Genomic DNA, 20,186 nt, shown 5'->3' on the forward strand with positions numbered 1-20,186 from the left:
AGCAGTAGATGAATATTACCATGTGAGACTCCTTTATATCAATGTCATCACTTTTACTTTATAGAAAGTTATGAAGATGATAATTGCATCACCCATCACCCATCACCCATCACCAAGGGTGACCTCAGCGCCCGACGTGCGAGAAAGAGAGTTTCTGCAGAGTCGGTCTTATATTCTGCGTCTTCTCTTGGTGGCAGACAGCTCGTGAAAAAGGATTGGATGAGTATATTTGCAAAAAAAGCAGGCAATTGTATATATTGGAGTCAATCAACACTAATATGTATACCACAACTTTTTGACCTAAGAAAAAAGTTTTCTCTTTTACTATCACTTTACCTTACCCTATGTGTACGGATCATATATTTTCATCACTACATTACAAGGTTAATAATACTCTTTCCATGCTAAATTGTTAATCCAAAAGTTCATATCTCTTAGTTGTGGAAATTTCCTCTTCACTCTGGGTGAAAAGAAACTGGTTACTATTCTTTTTATTTTTGTTAAGTACAAAGCATCTCTAACCTTAACATACAAAATTAATCTTCACCAATTGATCTCAACCGTACCCAAGTAAGAGCTCCATGAGATTTTAATGGTCCAGAGAGCCTTTTGTCTAAACTAGAATCCCAAGTATAAAAATGCAAATTGCATGCATGGATTATGCTTCAAAGGCCAAATAAAACTTGAGAGTTGTAGAGGCCCAAAACTATTTATGCAACCATATCCATGAGCCAAAATCTACACTTGGCTTACCCATATTACAAATTCACCATAAATCCAGCACAAAGATCAAGTCTATCTAAGTGATCCATATTTCAAAAAACAGTAAAGGATTAAGTTTCATTTCTTCATCCATGGAATTGACCCTTGGATTGGGCTAGGGAATGGTATTTTCGACTTTGTCCAATAAGGAGTTCATGATGACATCTACTGCTCCTGGAGTTCGATCATGCCATCAAGTCACCCATGTTGAAGAGATTCATTTTTCACCCACAGTGAAAAAAGGCTTTCACCTAAAAAATAAACATACAAACAAGTTTTCACAAACCAGAGGGGTTCAGATGGGCAGAAGAGGGTATCACACATACGAGTTGGGGGGGTACTACCCACTTCATTAATAGAAGAGTATAATGACGAGCGCAGATCTTGTCATTATACAAGTACCGTCCAAGGTCCTCCAAAGCCACTCACATGGAATCCACTCCTCAAATGAAATCCACTGTGGGACTCATAGGAGGAGTGGATTCCATGTGAGTGGCCTTGGAGGGCATTGGACGATACCTGTACAAGGACAAGATCCGGTCTCTATGATGAAAGAAAACTTCTCCCATAAACATAAGGGAACTCTTTATCAATCACAAGTACGGAAAAAGTGGAAGACTCTAACCCAGTCCCAACCCCTATACTAAAAGACTATAGTAATAAAGCTCCCCATTTAAGGCACAACTTTTGTAGGGAGCTCTTGGACAAGAAGAACAATGAAGTTCTGAAGTCCCTTCTATAGGAAATCAAAGAAGGAAATGGAAGTCTTTGTCCTCCACATGTTATCAAGTTTGAAGCCTTATGAAAGTAGCAAGGGTCAAGTTCTAGGGTTACTCTCATCCTTACCCCCCCTCTCAATGGAAGTCCACAATTTGAAAAAGAATTTTTTTTTTTTTTAAAAATGACAGCAAAATTGTAGCCTTCTAGCAATGCAGGTAGTGATGTAGTGAACGTCATGGCTGTGAGAGAGAGGATTGATGCTTTTACATTTGTTCTACTTAAATGTGTTTCTTTTCATCAATTTTAAAATTTAACTAATTTTTAATATTTTTAATTTGCAAGGGCATCAACATGATTGGAATTTAATTTCAAAAGAGACGGAGCGATAATTTAGCACGCTTCTGTGTCTACATGCAGGTGCCATGCAACCAGGCAGTGTTTTTCCCCCCTATTTTTAGAGCATGATTTGAGTGGTCAAAACCATTAGGGGTGCTACAGCTAAACTGAATAAGTACTGAATCCCAACTTTATAATCCAAACTGTTAAACGAACAAAACTTGAAACAGATAAATAACTGTATAATTGGAATCGATTAATCGAACTGATTTTGGTGCTTCTAATGCAGAGGAGATATCAGATGAGTTCTTGAGCCAGTTGGATTAGCAGAAGTCCACCCAAACTGGTCTGACGTATGCTCTTTCTAGTCATTTACTTTTGTTTCCTTCTTCTATAAACATGCCTCTCTCTATATATGGGTTTCGAATTTTCCTTTTTAAGCAGCTTACATTCTGATTAGAAGAAATTTTTCCGTTTGCTCTACTTGTGGATTCATGTACGTCCGCGTTAGAACGAGATCTAACACCCCCCCCAAGTTTCCTACTGCGTCAGTTTCCTATTAGGGGTCACAAATGCAGGACTGAGCCCATCTTTGTAGGTCTCAGCTCAGATCGAGCCTGGCAAAAGCCCAAGCTTAGGTTGGGCTGGGCCAGATTGGGCACGAATTTTCTACATTGTCTTGCTTACAAACACAGATTTAAACTTGTCTTTTGCCTAAAGATTTAGCATTAAATATTATATTATTATTTTTATCTAAGAGATCACTAGATTAAGCTACACCTAATCCACAATGAATAGCCTATTTAGTATAAATAACTTCACTTCAATATAAAATTATGCATAATAACCTAGAAACATTAAAACAAAACCATACTATCACTGAATTAGTAGTAGTGTAGTACATAACAACAAACATAGATATTCTTAATCAACGGCTAATTTCATATGTATATATTAGATCTTAACACAGAATGACACACATATTCTTAATTAATATATGTATATTCCTCTACTTAATACATCAAACTGTCCTACATACATGCATTTTTTTTGGGGAGGGGGGGTTGTGGTTTAGACGTATCCCAAAGACTTGACCCGAACCTCCCGAAGACTTGACCCGAACCCCGGGCTTGCCCCACCTCAGGCCTATATTTTTGTGGCCGATCAACCTTGGCCCAGAGATTAAAAATTGTGTACATACATTAATGTTTCTTATCGAAATTTAAAAATTTATCAGGGTTTGGCAATTTGGACAAGTCTATCTGATTTATCCAAATTTGCAACATTAGTTCCAATCACCTAACATCCCATGGTCGAACTGACCACAAGACTACATCATGTAGCAATCTTGGATGATTGTAAATGAATCCACATGGTTGAGGACCTCATACTCATGTGACATTAATCAAATTTCAGTTCAAAACAAATACGATAATTACGTTAAAAGTATGCCCAAATTTACGAAAATATAAAAAATAAAAGCCACTAGAATATATCACAGAGAAATGGCATTTCTTTTTATTTTTTTGGTCACTGACAATCTTATAATTTTCTCAAAATCAAAATTCACTTAACATTTTTTTTTATGTATGAAATTTGCCTATTTGGATGGGAGATTCTCTATCATATGACACATTGTACCATCGAAGACTACACATAGAAGTGGTTATGAATAAAATTACGCATATCAAGTTCTTTAATTGTTGTCATTTTGGATTCTCTTTATGGACTCCTCATCTACTTGTCTTGTATTGCTTGACCAGTGAGATAGTGTGGTGTTTTCTCATATGTTCGCCACATGGTATGTTGTTGTAGATACTAACTGTCTCAAAAAGTTGTGATATTTAATAAAGGGATTTTCTTATTGACATCTCTCAAAGCATCAAATAATTTGTAATCTTAATTTTGGGAAGAGAACAATATCTAACGCAGCCCCTGTGCTCAGAGACAAGGCCGTGGCAAAAAGACCGTTGCGTTTCCAGGGATTTTCCACCTTTTCATATGGGCATGACGGTCATTTTGTATTGTCCTGTGTCTGGGCACAGTGCCACACGCGACTAGGTAGCGTTCTTTCTCCCCTTAATTTTCTACCCTCTTTGTTTAGTGTACTTTCTTTTGGGAGAAAGTTTTTTTTTTCACCATGCAGTGAAGATCCACCATGCCATCTTAGGATCCACAAATCCCTATAGGGTTTTAGTATGTTCCCCAAAATACCCTCTCGATACTCTTCCGTGTCCATCTGAAGTCTCGCACTGAATGGATTCCCATCCATCGTGGTTGAAGGAACACTCGGTCCTTCCTTTTTCATTGAGGGTAAAATATATAATTTCATGTGTATTAAAAAAGGGAAAAAATTTGGCTGCAACCCATGATGCTGCTGCCCCCAATCATAGGCACAAACTTGGAATAATCCTTTTCCCCATTGTGTTCACAAATACCCTCTTAGGTTTTAGTATTTTCCAAAATACCCTTTTGAATTGCTTTTTCCTTGGCAGAACCTTATTTCACTTTCCTATCTTCCTTTTCCCAGTCAAACCAACGACAGAAGCTCTTCTTCTCTTATCTTCTTTGGCATTAATTCTTTAGGTGGATTTGCTCGGTTTCGGTTGAAATTTCTTCATAACCTTGCCATATCAAGGTTATTTGTGCATCTTCTTCTCCAATCAACTCATCTTTTGAAGAAGGTAATAGTTTTTGGAACCCAAAAATCATTTATTTGTATTTTTTTGGTAAATACATGGTGGAATGCTTTCAAATTTTTTTTATGTTAGTTACAATGACCTAATCTACAACTCTATCGGAGTGAATTTTTGTTTTGATAGTTGAATTATTATTATTATTTTTTTCTGTTCATAAATGTCATTTTCCTACAACATTTATTTGAAATAAATGTCTTATATATGTTGGATGATGATGAATTGAAGAGGGGCATCTTAACATTTTATTTGGATTAAATGTATTATTCATGGTCCAAGTACTTTATAATTATATGAACTAATTATGATACCACTTTAGTGTATGTATCGTATCAGCGCGTACGTTAGTAAACTTGGGTCAATAACCATAAGTACCATTTTCAGTGATTTTTGGGTGAATGTAATTCATGGATTGTGTTTAAAATGTGAATGTAATTCATGGATTGTGTTTAAAATGTGAAAAATAGACAACCTGCAAAAAAATAAGATCTAAAAAACCTTGTTTTGGTTCGACCAGGTTTCGACCGAAACCTACCAAAACTGGGTTTTGGCCAGCTCGAAACCCGAGTTTCTTTTCCTTGCTCCTAGACTATCACATCACAAAATAAAGAGAGATTCAAAAGAAAACAACCAGTACAAAAAATCTAAGCTAGCATTCCTAAACTTCCAGTCCCCACAGAATAAGAACATCTAGAAGAAAAAAGGATCAACAACTCCTTTGGCATCCAACTACACAATAAGCCTTGAAGTGCATAACTCATTAGCATGTCTTTCCTCTCACCTACACAAAAAAGAAACTTATTAGGACAAACATTGAAAACCTGGAATCTCCCCCTTTTTTCTTAAACTTATTAGGACAAACATTGAAAACCTGGAATCTCCTCCTTTTTTCTTGTTAAAGTTAATATCAACAATAATACCAAAACAATTAACATCCGAATGGCTCTCACAACACGTCATAATGTAGAATAAATCACAAATGAGACAACTCTTTCTTAAGATCCAATAGGGTCATAGACTCATAACCATAGCCCTTCTTATCTCACAAAATGGTGTAAAAGAAGTGGAGTGAATTATCAATACATGCTTTTTTAGAGTCAAGTTACTTTCTTACAATTTATTAACTAATAAATATTATAAAACAAGGTATGATAAAGAACACTCCTAAAACACGCAAACCAGAGACTTCATTTGGTTGCAAGGGAAATTAAAGGGAAGGGAAGTAAAAATTTCAAACCTAACTTCCCTTCCCTTTAATTTCCCTTGCAACCAAACCAAGCCAGAGATGAATATGGCTACATAAGCTTTTATTTTTCAATATAAAAATATGTGAAAAACCTGTAAAAATTCAATGTTAACACATGTATTCATACCAAAGGGATTAAGATTTATTCATGATAAAAGTTTTATTTTACCTTTTCATTTTGACAACGATCATCATCAGATGAACTATAACCAATCTCCATTTCAAGAGCTGCATTGATAGAACTTGTTGATAGTTCACCTACACTGTCCTCCTGATCATGTTGTAATGATGGTTGCTCATACAACATTGTCAAAGAATCAAGCTCTTTTGAAACTTCCTTCATTGTCGGCCTATCTTTCCTTTTATCCTTCAAGCAGTTTCTTGCAAGCTCAGCAACTAACATTAACTGTTCTCTGTTCCCATCATTTACAATTTGTTCATCAAGAATACGAAAAAGATTCCCATCTTTTACTGAAGATACAAAACATTTTGCTAAGGTTATATGATCCTCACATTCGTCTAATAAAACAGCCTTTTTACTAGTCAAAAGCTCCGCTAGAACAACTCCAAAACTATAAACATCACTTTTATCAGTTAGTTGACCTGTAGGAAAACATTTAGGGTCTAAGTACCCATGAGTCCCTTGAATTGCTGTCTTTTTTGAGTTTCATCCAAAGGAACCAATCTTGAAGCTCCAAAATCAGATACTTTAGCTTTATAATTATCATCCAGTAGTATATTAGAAGACTTGACATCCCTATGAAAGATAGGTACTGAATGAGAAGAGTGCAAATAGGCTAGTGCTTCGGCTGTTTCTGCTGCAATTCTTAAACGATTTTCCCAAAAAAAAAAAAAAATTTTTTCCCCCCCAACATTTATTTAAAAAAAAATTCCCACAAAAAAAAAAAACAAAACCAAACCCCACCCCCCCCCCCCCCCCCCCCCCAAAAGCTTCACCACGTGTCTGTGATTGATTTGAGAGAGGATATCAACCTCATTTATAAACTGTATAATCTGGCCTTTGTCCATCATTTTGGATCTCTTAACGGCAACAAGTTTGCCACCGGATAAGATTCCCATAAAAACTGTACCAAACCCTCCACGGCCAAGGATTCGACTCTCATTGAAGTTATCGGTTGCCTTTTTTAGCTCTTTTATAGTGAAAATCTTGGCAGTATCTTTGACTCCTTTATACGAAGCTATTTGTTGCTGCAATAGCATACCTCCATTTTGTTGGAAGAATTTTTCTCTAAGTTTGATGAATCGTCTTTTTTTAATTGCCCAATACAAAATCCAAATGAATACAGGTAGAACAAAGGTGCAGATTGCACTGGTACCTGCATAAAAAACAGATTTAGATGTACAATTTTACTTTTTGATATATCTGCAACGTTCCTTTTAAATACTGAGGATTTTGTTTGGGTAGTAGAGGTGTGCAAGATGACTAGTGATGGGTGTTAAGAAAACAACGCCAAGAAGTGGCGATTTGTAGAAGAAAACGAAAACAAAGAAGACACAACGCACAACCCACAGGATTTATGTGGTTCACCTCCAAGATGGGATGCTATGTCTATGGCCGAGCAACCCAATTTCACTATCTATATTTGAAATGTTACAAACCCTCACATCCAGTCCTTTCAGAGAAAAGAACAATATATAGAGAAGCCCTAACCCAGAAAGTACAGAAATGCCCTCGGACCCAAAAATTGGCAAACTGGACAGGGTCGAACTAAAACACAACATATATCGAAAAATATACCGTTTCGAAGGTCTCGACGACCCAACACTTTCTAGACCGAAATCAAGCTTCACCAATAACAATGGTTAGTAATGCCTTTCCTGCCTTCGGGCAGGGCTTCATACATATGTTTATGTCCATTATTCAAATGGGCTTGGGTCGAACTTAGGATTTTAATATAATATAAAAATAAAAAAAATGGTGGGATACCTTAGGCCAATTACTATGTCTTCATTGGGCTTATGGTACGTGTCCAACTATAAACTGCTAGGCTATTTGTCTTTAGTTTTTTTAAGGCTCGCCTTGTTTCTAAATAAAAGAAATAATAATAAAATTTGCAAGTAAATATTTTTTTTACACTAATTTTCATTAGCGCATTTTCATTGTGCGTGATTTTACGCGTAAATAAATAATCGAATCATCGTGATCACAAGTATAGAAAAATTACGAAAAAATTATTAATTTAAACAAGAAAAAGAAAATTTTTGTAATAATGATTGTGTAACTAACTAAAAATGTTTTCAATTACGGTAATTAAAACATTAAAACATATTTCGAATTCAAACCAGAGAAATTTGTTTGAAAAATGACCTACAATATACTGGAGAGATTTAGTAAGTTTTTGAGTTAATTACATAATCATTAAGTAATGATCTAAAATGTTTCCATTTTTATTTTTGCTTAAATCTAATTTTCTGTCCCTTCAAATCTCTTACAATGAGACAGAGTGTCGGAGAAAAAAGATGCTTGAAGCCTCTTAGATCATCTTAAAACAATGTTAGAAAGCTTAGCAAAGGGCTTCACCACAAAAGAAAAAAAAATGTAGAGAAAAAAGTTAACGGAAGGCTCTAGGGTAAGGGTGTCACTTTAGAACAGGAACCAAAAACCGGATGTTTAAAACTGAGTTGAAAAATCGGTTTAATTTTGGTTTTAGAAAATGAAATTTAATTTGTTTCAGTTTTAAAGAAATCGTCGAGTTGAACTAAACTGAACCGAATTGAAATAAATAAAACCAAATGCAAACTAGATAAAACCAAAACCAAACCAAACCAAAACTGTTTAAGAACCGAAGTGGTTGAATAGAAATTTCATAACTATAAAAAAACCAAATTAAACCAAATATATGATCGAATAAGAACTGAACCAATTGGTTCGGTTTTAGTTTGGCTTTTTAAAGTAGTGATGCAACAGGGTCGAGTTGGGCCGGGCTTTATAGAACCCTAGTCAGCCCAAGTCCGACCCGACCTTGACTCAAGACCAGAATAACCAACCCTGACCCGCCCTTAGGGTTGGGCCGAGCTGACCCTGATTGGCCCTGATCATGGGTAGGGGGAAAGAAATGCATGGGCTGGAATGGACCGTGGAGAACATTATCAATTTTACATAAAATAACACTATAATAAAATGTATTATATCAGTTATTGTCTTCATATATAATATATTACATAAAAAATTGTGGGTGACGTTTAAGGTTTATAACGTATATATTATATCAATATATATTTTATAGTATAACTTACATCAAGGTAAGGCCGGGCCGGGCCGGGCCAAGCTTAACCTGACCCGACCCTGATTCAGGACTAGAAATTTTCAGCCCTAACCCGCCCTCAGGGTCAAATATCTCAGCCCAAACTCTATTTGGACTCAGGGTGAGTTCGGGTCGACAGGACCAAATTTACACCCTTAGTTTAAAGTCTCGTCTCAGATTCCCTCTTGACCTAGATCGATTGAAGAGGATGTCAGATTGGATGCACAAGGACGACCAAGATTTAGGTCTTTTTAGTTTATTTTTTTAGATTTTGGTGTTTTCATTTGTTTGGATGTCCACTAGTGCCCTCGCTTTTGTCTCTGGCTTAGGTGGGGGTTTTATCTCGACGGTTTCTTGTTTGTTTCAGGATTTCCCAATCATCTTGTATTATTCTTTTTAATCTGAGTACACACGACCTTTTTAACAAAAAAAACAGTTCATCACTAGACTCATGAGTTCAATCTTTGTCCAGGGCTGATTAAGGTTTAAAACTCTCTCTCTCTCTCTCTCTCTCTCTCTCTCTCTCTCTCTATATATATATATATATATATATATATTTTCTCCAAGTCTAGACGAGTGAAAGAAAACAGAGATCTAGAGAAGAGGGTGGCTGGGTCCTCTTCCATCATCTGACTCTCTGCTCTCCCTAGGCCTCTCTATTCCATGGGTTTGAGGAATCGATATTGAATCAGCTTGATCGGTTGATTCACATTCGTATTGGAAGAGATTGATATCGATTCTTGGCCGATCCTGTATTGATGGATCGAAACTTAAAAAAAAAAGAGTGTAAATCTGACCGATAAAAACCCAACCGAACTAGTCCGAAGCTGATTATTAAAACCCTGTTCTATTCACAGCTCACAAGAAAGGATCCTGGCTGTGAGTGCCAAAACCCGGTAAGATGGAGACAGTAAATAAATATGATTTTACTGATATGTGAATTAAAAGAACAGTGGCAATGATACCTGCAATAGTGCCTACCAACGAACAAGAACTTTGAATTTTGGTGCAGAGAGTTCCATTTACCCTGCCATCGCCATGGTAGCCTCGTGGACAAGAGCATTTGTAACTGCCAATGGTGTTAGTACAAATAGCATTTCTATAGCAAAAATTATTGGGTCGTTTCTGATCACATTCATTGATGTCTTTGGCAATCCAACACCCGTGATAGATACACAAACAATGAAAATTTGTTAATTACGATGGTTAAAACCAAAATCTATGCAGCTTTAACATCTAGGTTATGTGCACGAGACTCCCGCCATTGCGGGGGGGGGGGAGCTGGGGAAGGTCATAAAGTACGAATCCTTTTACCCTTGCTTTCGCAGAGAGGATGTTTCCAGACTCGAACTGTTATGTGCCTAATGGGGCCCACTATAGTGTATGGGCACTAGATTGGGCCAGCTTAGTATGGGATAGGTTAAAGGGCTTGATTTAACGCGTTCCATCAACTTCGGAGCTTTTGGTGTATTGGTCAAGTACCTAACATTTGGTATCAGAGCTGGGCACCAGGTCAAGGGTTCGAGTCACGGAAAGGGCTACCTAGGAGAAGGGCTACCTGGAGTAGAGTGAAAGCCGTCAAGAAAGGGCTACCTGCCGCCAGGCAAAAACCTTGGAGCAGAGTGAAGCCGCTTGGAAAGGGTTACCTACCGCCAAAGTGAAAGCTACCTAGAGTGAGAGCCGCCGAGGATGACGACTGCGGAAGGGTGGTGGTCTGTTATGTGCCTAATGGGACCCACTATAGTGTATGGGCACTAGATTGGGCCAGTTTAGTATGGGATAGGTTAAATGGCTTGATTTAACGGGTTCCATCAGCGTCGAAGCTTTTGGCGTATTGATCAAGTACCTAACACGAACCTGGTTGCACCAAGGCATTCAAAATGATAGCTAATTTACAAACAAGATTATTATGTCTACCATTATGGACAAAATGATAGCTAACTAATTTACCTTGGCATCCTAGTTGAGGGAAATAAGGGTTGCCTTCAAAACCATCGTTGCAGTGACATCGATAGCCATAGCCGAGGCCATCAGGTGAATTAGAGCAACGGCTATTTGGACCACAAGAATAATCAGCTTCTTCACATGTTTGAGTCCCAATTGCCCAGTCCAACACCACCTTATCATTCGATCTCTTGAATTGATCAGATTTAAGATCTGATATATCAAAGGTAAATGAGTTTTGATCGGCCAAGAAAGCAAAGCTGCAAGGGTTGAACTTCCAAGTATCATTCATTGTGTGGTTATACAAACTAGAAACAACAGCGACGAGATTCTAGTGGCCTGAAGGGATTGGGATCTGGCAAACAACCAATTCCAGAGCAAGATCCGTTTGTCACACTATCCAAGCCATTGCACTCAGTGATGCAATTATTCGTGAAGTAATTGGGACCATAATTATTGGTTATTAAAGCTAAAGTGTCACATCCGATGCCTATGAACTTGTTGCGGCTTGCTGAAAACGTGAGGGGCAATTCGGACAGATTAAACGAGAAAAGCTTTGTAACATTCAGTAGAAAAATATTCACCAACCTCCACTATCACTTGGGCTTCCAAGAATGATATCTCAACAACCACTAACTTAGCATCTCCTTGTCCTAGATAGGGTTTGAGGCCATGAGTGCTTCCATTCTGGGGCTTCCTTAGCTGCATGTAATACGATAACCAGGATCCTTGAAGCATCCTTCTTTGATGCCAAATGGGTAGGGTATGCTCACATTTCCGCATTTCTCCGGGCAACCCGGCCGGACTAATGGTGGAACAGAAATGGCTATTGAAACTACTAATGACAAAAGAATAAGCAGTACCATCAGAAGAAGATTCAGAACCATGGCTACGCTCAAGTTTTTTTTTGTGGATCTTTTAACGATTTAATAATAGTTTAAGGATGAATGCGTCCCTCTCTCTCTTTCCCTCTTCTTTATGTATTTTGGGAACTTAATCAAGAACACAAGAAAATCCATAAAGTCAACTTAGGAACTGTTCATAATCTTCGGTATTTTTTAAGGACGGTTTTAACACCCACCATCTTAAGGTTCACAAACCCCAATAGAATTTCAGTATTTTCTCAAAACACCCTGTAATGCCTTCTCCCACCTTCTCTTGCTCTATCCCATTCACCTTGGATGGAGGAAAACTCAATTTTAATTATTTATATATTATTACTTTTGGTGATAAGGCAATATGGTTCCAAACTTTTTAGACTCCAATCCTTTGTGCTTTTTCGTGTGTGGACGTATGCCATTCATTCTTAATCAACCATATCATCATACCAGAAACCCAACTCCATTCCATGACCATTCTTTCAAGAGTGGCTCTTAAGTCTTATCTCATATCTATTCGTTTTGCCGATCGGCGGGGCGTCGCCAGAGTCGGGAGTGGAGGCCGCATGCGGTGCTACCAGGGGTGGAAGATCATGCGGCTACGATAATGGATGCTAGGGAGAAAGCTGCTGATAGTGTGAACCTAAATCCTCAAATGGACATGAATTCCACTTTGGCGGCAATAACATGTCTTTTGAGGGGTGTAATTTGGATGTAGCACATGGAGACAATCTAAGTCTTGACTTTTTGAACCAAAACTTGGAAGAGCATACCCCTATGGCCCAGGCTGATATTATTTCTCTGATTGCGGGTAGTAACAACTTGAACATATCTACACAACCAAGTTTGGCTTCTCGGTAACAATGAGTGGTACGCCACTGTATAGAATCAAGGAAAGTAGCGATCGACCACCAAGACTGCAGAAAACACCAGGAAATCTTGTGTGAGAGGATAGATGTGAGCACTGCTGTTGAATCACTCTCAATCCATAATTTAACAATATTTAGGTCCCGAGCTTCCTTAATTCCAAGGAAAAAAACTGCCATCTTTGCCATGTAATTAGTTCCCAATCCCTGAAAAGATGCAAAACATCGAGAGACTGAGCCACAATGGTTCCGAAAAATTCCTCTAGCACCTGGACCCTGGATTTCCTAATGAAGACCCGTCAATGTTTAATTTCTACCACCCTGGAAGTGGATGTCCCCATCGCACCTCCATTATATTTTTCCCTAAGGACCTTGTTATTGCAACACACAATTTCTTTGCCAAGATCAGATCACTAATCGATTTTACCTTGGCACCATCAATGTGGGAGCAATCCGCAACCTCTCTGAAACACAAATTTTTCACTTGTATTGGAGATCTTCGCAAATTGGACTTTACTCGACTCATATGGTGATTTGGCCACATACTAACTCAGATAAGAAAAATCTCATTGGACTTTACTCAACTGACTGTATGTGAGGAAAGTCACTCCAACCTATCATCGTTTAGGATAATCTGGCCAATAATTGTGTGGCGTAGTGGGTCCATCCTTTCCTCCAGGTTCCCACGTACAACCCTTTCAACAAATTAGACACTATTATATGATGTATCATTACCAAATGGAACTCAATTTATATCTTGCTTTAATTTCTGGAGAATGAGGGTAGTATCATAAATCTACCCCTTCCCCAAAACCCACCTTCAAAACTTTTCTCGCATGTCTTCTTCCGTCACTTAAAAGCCTTTTTCCTGTTAGAATTGAAAATTCTTCATTAATCTTCAGTCTCTCAATGGAGAGAACTTATACATGGAGATACAGCCTAGCCGATCCACACATGGTGAGTGTGATCGTATGTGGTATATATGGTATGCTAAATATTACAAGAATATTACACAATTGCAGTATGTATCCTTTCCTAACAATAGAAGATCTGATGAGGACCGAATATTGAGTTCCCAAGAATGAGAACTCCATATTTGGTCAATACACCCCCTCAAGGTGGAGGTGAGACTTGATGAACCTTCAGATTGTCCCGCATAAATTGAAAACGAGCGGTTGGAAGAGCCTTCGTGAGAGCATCAGCGAGTTGGTCAGAAGTGGAAATAAACTACCACAGATAATTGACCATTAGCCACTCTTTCACGAACGAAGTGGAAGTCATTCTCAATGTGCTTGGTGCGAGCATTGAAGACTGGGTTTGTGGTCAAGTACGTGGCACCCAAATTGTCACACCACAAAATAGGCTTGGTGCGAAGTGGAAAGTGTAGCTCTTTGAAGAGAGCCTCAAGCTAGTTCCGCTAAGGCATCCGCCGACGCCTTATATTCAGATTCTGTTGAAGAACGAGCAACGACCTTTTGTTTCCTGGATGACTAGGAGATCAAATTGGGCACAAGAAAAATGGCATAACCACCAGTGGAGCGGCGATCAGAACTATTCCCTGCCCAGTCGGCATCTGAAAATGCCTGGAGAGTGTTGTGTGCTGATTCCTCAAGAAGGAGATCATATGTTGATGTAGCCTTGAGATAACGTAGAATTCTCTTGACTTTGGACCAATGAGCATCGGTCGGATTGTGCATGTGCTAGCATACCTAGTTTACCGCAAAGGAGACATCTGGGCGAGTGAGGGTGACATATTGCAGGGCACCCACGATAGGCCTATACTTGGTTGGATCAGACATGGGTTGTCACACCCCCATCTCGACAAGGGATAAAATATAATAAAAAGGGGATGACTAGGATGCTTACTAACATCCTAAACTGCCTCCGGGATCATGGACGCAGTGGCTTAACTCATAGTCATATAAATGAGAATCAGATCAATTATCAGAATAGCGGAAGTCTTATAATAAATACTGTTGATCTTCATTTAGGGAATAACTACAATGGTAATAAATACATAAGATGGATTATCCTTGAATTTAAAAGTTAATACAACAGAAGTTCTTTGATAAGTACAAAACAAAGGAAAGAAACCTACATCAAGAAATGTAATATTCAAAAGTAACAAGGAGAAGATAAACATCAATGGTCGTAGACCAACTTCGCATCCACATCCTTTACTAGGTCCTTTATCATTCACCGGTACCATACAACCTGCATCACATTCTAAAAAGAAGGATTCCCCGAGGGGTGAGCTTCCACTAACCCAATGAGCAAGAAATTGAATCCAAACACACACAACAAATATAGGACTGCAAGCCGAACCTGATGAGCAAACATCCTTGACGTCCCATACCACCAATGATGATTCACACATCAGATCCGATTTACAGTCATGCAACAAACACAATAATATGATATGTAATATGAATAATGATGATGATTATGATGAGATGTAATGTAGGCATGAATGCTATGCTGTGTAGAGTAATGGAATTGTATCCCTGGTACCGAAACACACCATCAATCCCCAACGATACAATACTATTAATCTACGACATAGTAAGGCCATATCCCTGGTACCGGAACACACCCTCGATCCCCAATGATATACCCCTAACTATGTCAGTGGAAGCCTGCCGGTCCCAGAACACACCATTGGTCTCCCAGCAAGCCTCCGATAATCTTAACCACGGTACCAAAACTTAACCTTGATCCCCGGGTTGGATTATCAATAAGGTGATACGGCGCAGGAACTTACACATCTACCTTTCGTATCCCTGATTATGATGATAAGATGTAATATATGCATGGATGCTATGCTGTGTAGAGTAATCGAATTGTATCCCTGGTACCAAAACACACCCTCGATCCCCAACGATACAACACCATTAATCTACGACATAGTAAGGCCATATCCCTGGTACCGAAACACACCCTCGATCCCCAACGATATACCCCTAACTACGTTAGTGGAAGCCTGCCAGTCCCAGAACACACCATTAGTCTCCCAGCAAGCCTCCGATAATCTCAACCACGGTACCAGAACATACCCTTGATCCCCGGGCTGGATTATCAATAAGGCGATACGGCGTAGGAACTTACACATCTACCTTCCGTATCCCTTTAACACAAAAATCAAATCAAATATGCAACATGCTATATAAAACTATCGTATCGAGAGGTATTCCGGGTGCATCGATGTCCCATACCATCTAGTACCCGGGTACCAGCACGACACGACACATGACAGGCCAAATATAATATATGAAGAAAGACATTAAACAAACCACAGTATCATCTCATACAATTTCAACCACATTTGTAACACATAGTCATCAATTATCACACACATGAATACATTCATAGATAAACAGTATAAACATGTATTTATGCATGAAGTGCATCACATAACATGAATGCATCAAGCACAAAATTTAATCATAGAAACACTCAAAATAAAACAAGATCCAATCCCCACTCACAATATAGTTCGTGTTCCATTGATTTGATTTGTCGTTCGATGTCCGCTAAGTGCGTCTCCTCACACAATTAATGAAGCCTAGGATAGTGTAGAAGAGTGTTAGAAAGGGTGGGGGAAAGTACCTTAGGGAAAACCCCATAAATTACATAGCCAGTAGGCCTTTAGGGTAGATTGGATGCAAGCACGGTTGTAGGCAGGGCCTTGCATCCGCCCTTACATTCGATCAAGGCATGATACAGTTTTGAAGGTGTTCTTTAACTCAATTTGTCCTACTTGGATCTTTAAGTCCCAAGGACAAGGGAAGGGTGTCCTAGGGTCTACTAGGGCATGGTTACATCATTAAATTCATTGGGTCTAGAGAACTCAAGGGATTGAACTCCCAAATGTCACATTATAGGGTTTTGAGTAATGAAACCCAAACTCAACAACAAGGTTGCAACGAGGGGTTCTAGGATTGTACTTAGAGGTAAGGCCTCATTAATGAGGTCTAACACTGAACCAAGGTCACCCCTTAGATTCCAAATGGAACCTCAAGGTCCAACCTTAATTTCCAAAGTTTCCCAACCCAAAACTAATGAGGGAAAGGGGGTTTAAGGGCATTAAAGGTAGATATTGGTACTATAATAAATCGATTAATTAGTATGATTAGGGGCACCTTAGGTTGTAATTATACCCCCATTAAACCCTAATAAGTTCTACTCCAATAACCATGAAGCAGGCAAGGTCACCGACATAAAACTTAGATTCTAAAGTTGTTGTCTAAACACATTAGTCAGGTTTGAATCCATTTTTGAGGATCACACACTCATATTGGGTCTAAGGTTTCTTCATAGTAATTGTAGCCCTTTGAGTCTAATTTATAACGCAAGTTGAATCATATCAATACAATATGTGTAGATCAGGTTATGGTCAAAACAGTGGGTCAAGGTCAAATGTCAGCAGTTCTGGGAACGGGCGGTTTTATGGGTGGTTTCTCAGAGAGCATGAAACCGTATGTAAAATCGACTTTAACAGGGGCTCAGGAAGGATTCTTCTAGGTGTGGTTTCACGTGTGGTTTTATCTCAGATGTGAAACCGCAGGTAAAACCGACTTTAACAGAGAGCTTCTTAAGAGATGGTCTCAGGGTGGTTGCAGGGGTGGTTTCTCGTAGGTCTTAAAACCGCAGGTAAAACCACCTACTTCCAAACTCCAAAATCAAAGGATTCTCCACCAAGGCTTCCATTCTCAAGTAGATTGGAGGAAAGAAAACATCAAGAAGGCTTTCTCCTTGGCACATTAGGGTCCTAAGACCCCATTAGGCCTATGTAACCCATTGATTCAATAAAGGAAAGCAAGGAGAACCTCATTTAGGGCATAATAAGGTAGAAACCTTATATCTATTGATGGGGATGGGATTGGGAGCTTTGAGGTTAGCCAATGGAGTCAAATAGCTCCACAAAATCAAGGCCATGAGTTCCCATCGATTCTTGGGTCTCAAAACAAACCCTAGACCGATTCTCCACCATGGCTTCCAACCCCAAAACCCAAAATCGATCAAAGAGGGGGAGGAGATTCTAATGGCTTACCTTACCAATGAGAGGAGCTCCACGATTTGGCCACCAAGAGATGTGGTTCAAGCTTCAGCCAAGCCCTTCTCCCTTCTCCTTCCTTCACTTCTTCCTCCTTTCCTTCTTTTCTTCTCCTTTCTTCTTTCCTCCACGATTTAGGTTGGATGGGAGAAGTAATGAGGGATGAGTGCTCTCTCCCCCTTTAGACTTATTTGTAAAAATGGGTCGTGGATCTTTTAAGTCAAATGGGTCAAGAGGTAATGGGTCAACCCATGGTCTTATTTAGGGTAAAGGAATGGGTTAACCCATCTTTGGGTCAAATAGAGTCAAATGGGCCCTCAAGTTAAATGGGCCTCTTAACTAAATGGGCCTGCCCACAGATTTCAAATAGAAAAGAACCCACTTGGGGATGGGTCCATCCATCATGGGATTATAAGCCCATCACACGCTCCCTTAAATAAGTGGGACCCACAATTGAAGTATTCCCTATTCAACCATAATAGCTCGGGTGGTTCAAACCCCGACCCGCACTTTAAGAACATCGAAGGAAAGGGTAAATAAATAAAATTAAGGGCTAAAACTTACTTCTCAGCCGTCATGGTTTGTCACCCATGACCCAAAAAGTCTCACCACGGCAGTGTCAAGCTCATCACTGAACGGGGTGGCCAAGTGAGGCGACGCTCCGAGGTACACGCTCTGGTACTCTTCACTTCCTGGATTAGTACTTGGAGGAAAATCAATGAAGTCGCCGTCAAAGAATTTCCCCCACCGTCGGTTGAGGAATCTTTCCTCCACAGGCAAGCCCGTACTGTGATCAATGATTTTGTAGCTGGATTTGACCATCATGGAGAACAGGTCACCAGCATACATGGCAGCGGTATCTACATGTAACGAGGAAGAAATAATATTTAATAATATGCCCGGGGTGCGGGTATAACATCCTCCCCACCTTACAAGAAATTTCGTCTCCGAAATTTGAGGCAGCTAGGGTCTCAAGGTATAAGGGTTGTTGAATAACAACATCCTAAGTCACCCACATATTAAACTAAGTCAAAGGTTGGGTCAAGAAGAGGCAGGGTCACATTACCACCAGGAAAAGTCCACATCAATCCTCTTTTGAGAACCAACAACCTTTTAATAGTTTTGGCCCAAGTCAATTCATTTGAGTAGGTTTTAAATAATTAACTTACCCGGTCACAGTTAAATTCATTAACTATTAATCCATTACCAACATGACGAAGGTCGGGGCTCAACTAACTAATCATAGTATGGTTAAGACAATGTCACATTTGTAGTACCTGATAATCACTCTAGTCACACAAGTCTAAGGTTCTGAGGGATATATATATATATATTTTTTTTATTTTCACACCAATATATAGGCATAGTTTCAATAATTATATTCATATTCCTGTGGACATATCTGTCATCTAGGTCAATCCACAAGAACAAGAAGTTCTCAGGTACGGTTTGCTAAGTCCTTTTTTTTTTGGAAGGTCAAATCACGGTGTAGGACTCCCTCTATGAGTCTAAACAAGGTTTAGATGAACCAAGTAAAGTTCAAATAGAGTCGTCACTAGCTTGAGGGGTTATGAATGACTTCCAAATACATGAGACCTTTATGGCTCACTCAAATAAAACCAGCCCATTACTTTCCCTTTTTTTTTATTTTTTTATATCTATCTAAAGGTTTAGATTCTATGTACCCCATTAAAGGTCTTTACCCGCATAGGTTTAGGTTTTCTACCCATAAGGTTTGGGTCCTTAAATTCATAGGGTCTAAGGACCTTCATCCATCAGTGACGGTTATACCACTAAAGTTGTAGGTGACCTAGTGGTACCTTCTGTCAATAGTCCAAAGTCTATTCTTTAATAAAATCAATCCGTAATCAAGTGGCTTGCAACCATTTCGAGATCGATTGAACTAAAGTTCAGCGTATCTAAGGATTCTAGGAGATTCGAACTTCAACATAAACCTCAGGAGTCAACAATTATATCTATCTCAGCGTTTCACGCTCAGTATCTATAATATGTGATTTTGGGTCGTAAGGCATGAGTCTATACTACTCTTGCTTACAAGGCTTCCCTATGAAAACTTTCACTTCTGGTTCTCCAATACCTAACTCAACTTTAAAATGAATTGAAATATTGATGGGCCCCATGCTGTTCGCTCCCAATAATGGAGGGGACATTTGGTGACCCATTACTCTACTTATACCTATTGTTGAGTAAAGTTTTGTCAAATCCTTCCGGTCTCGTTTCCAATTTCAGCCTCGACAGAACTGACTATACTAACATACTAAACAAAACACTCACCAAAGTAAAACACTGACTACACTACTTACTCGCAACATCAGCAAAACACGCACAGTAAAAATAACATACAAGCAGATAGGCCGACTAACACATAAATAGATTAAACCTCAAGCTAAGCAGGTAA

The 20,186-nt window shown here is 39.0% G+C and overlaps 1 long non-coding RNA gene across 1 annotated transcript; it reads left to right on the forward strand.

Annotated features, from left to right (window-relative positions):
- Positions 1–6,710: 6,710 nt before the first annotated feature.
- Positions 6,711–19,035, forward strand: LOC122661041. Its single transcript, XR_006332819.1, has 3 exons — positions 6,711–7,078; positions 11,673–11,678; positions 19,024–19,035. It is a non-coding gene; the product is annotated as an uncharacterized LOC122661041 (long non-coding RNA).
- The last annotated feature ends 1,151 nt before the right edge of the window (positions 19,036–20,186 follow it).

The sequence above is a fragment of the Telopea speciosissima genome, chromosome 5, assembly GCF_018873765.1.
Source record: "Telopea speciosissima isolate NSW1024214 ecotype Mountain lineage chromosome 5, Tspe_v1, whole genome shotgun sequence".
NCBI classification, from domain to species: Eukaryota; Viridiplantae; Streptophyta; class Magnoliopsida; order Proteales; family Proteaceae; genus Telopea; species Telopea speciosissima.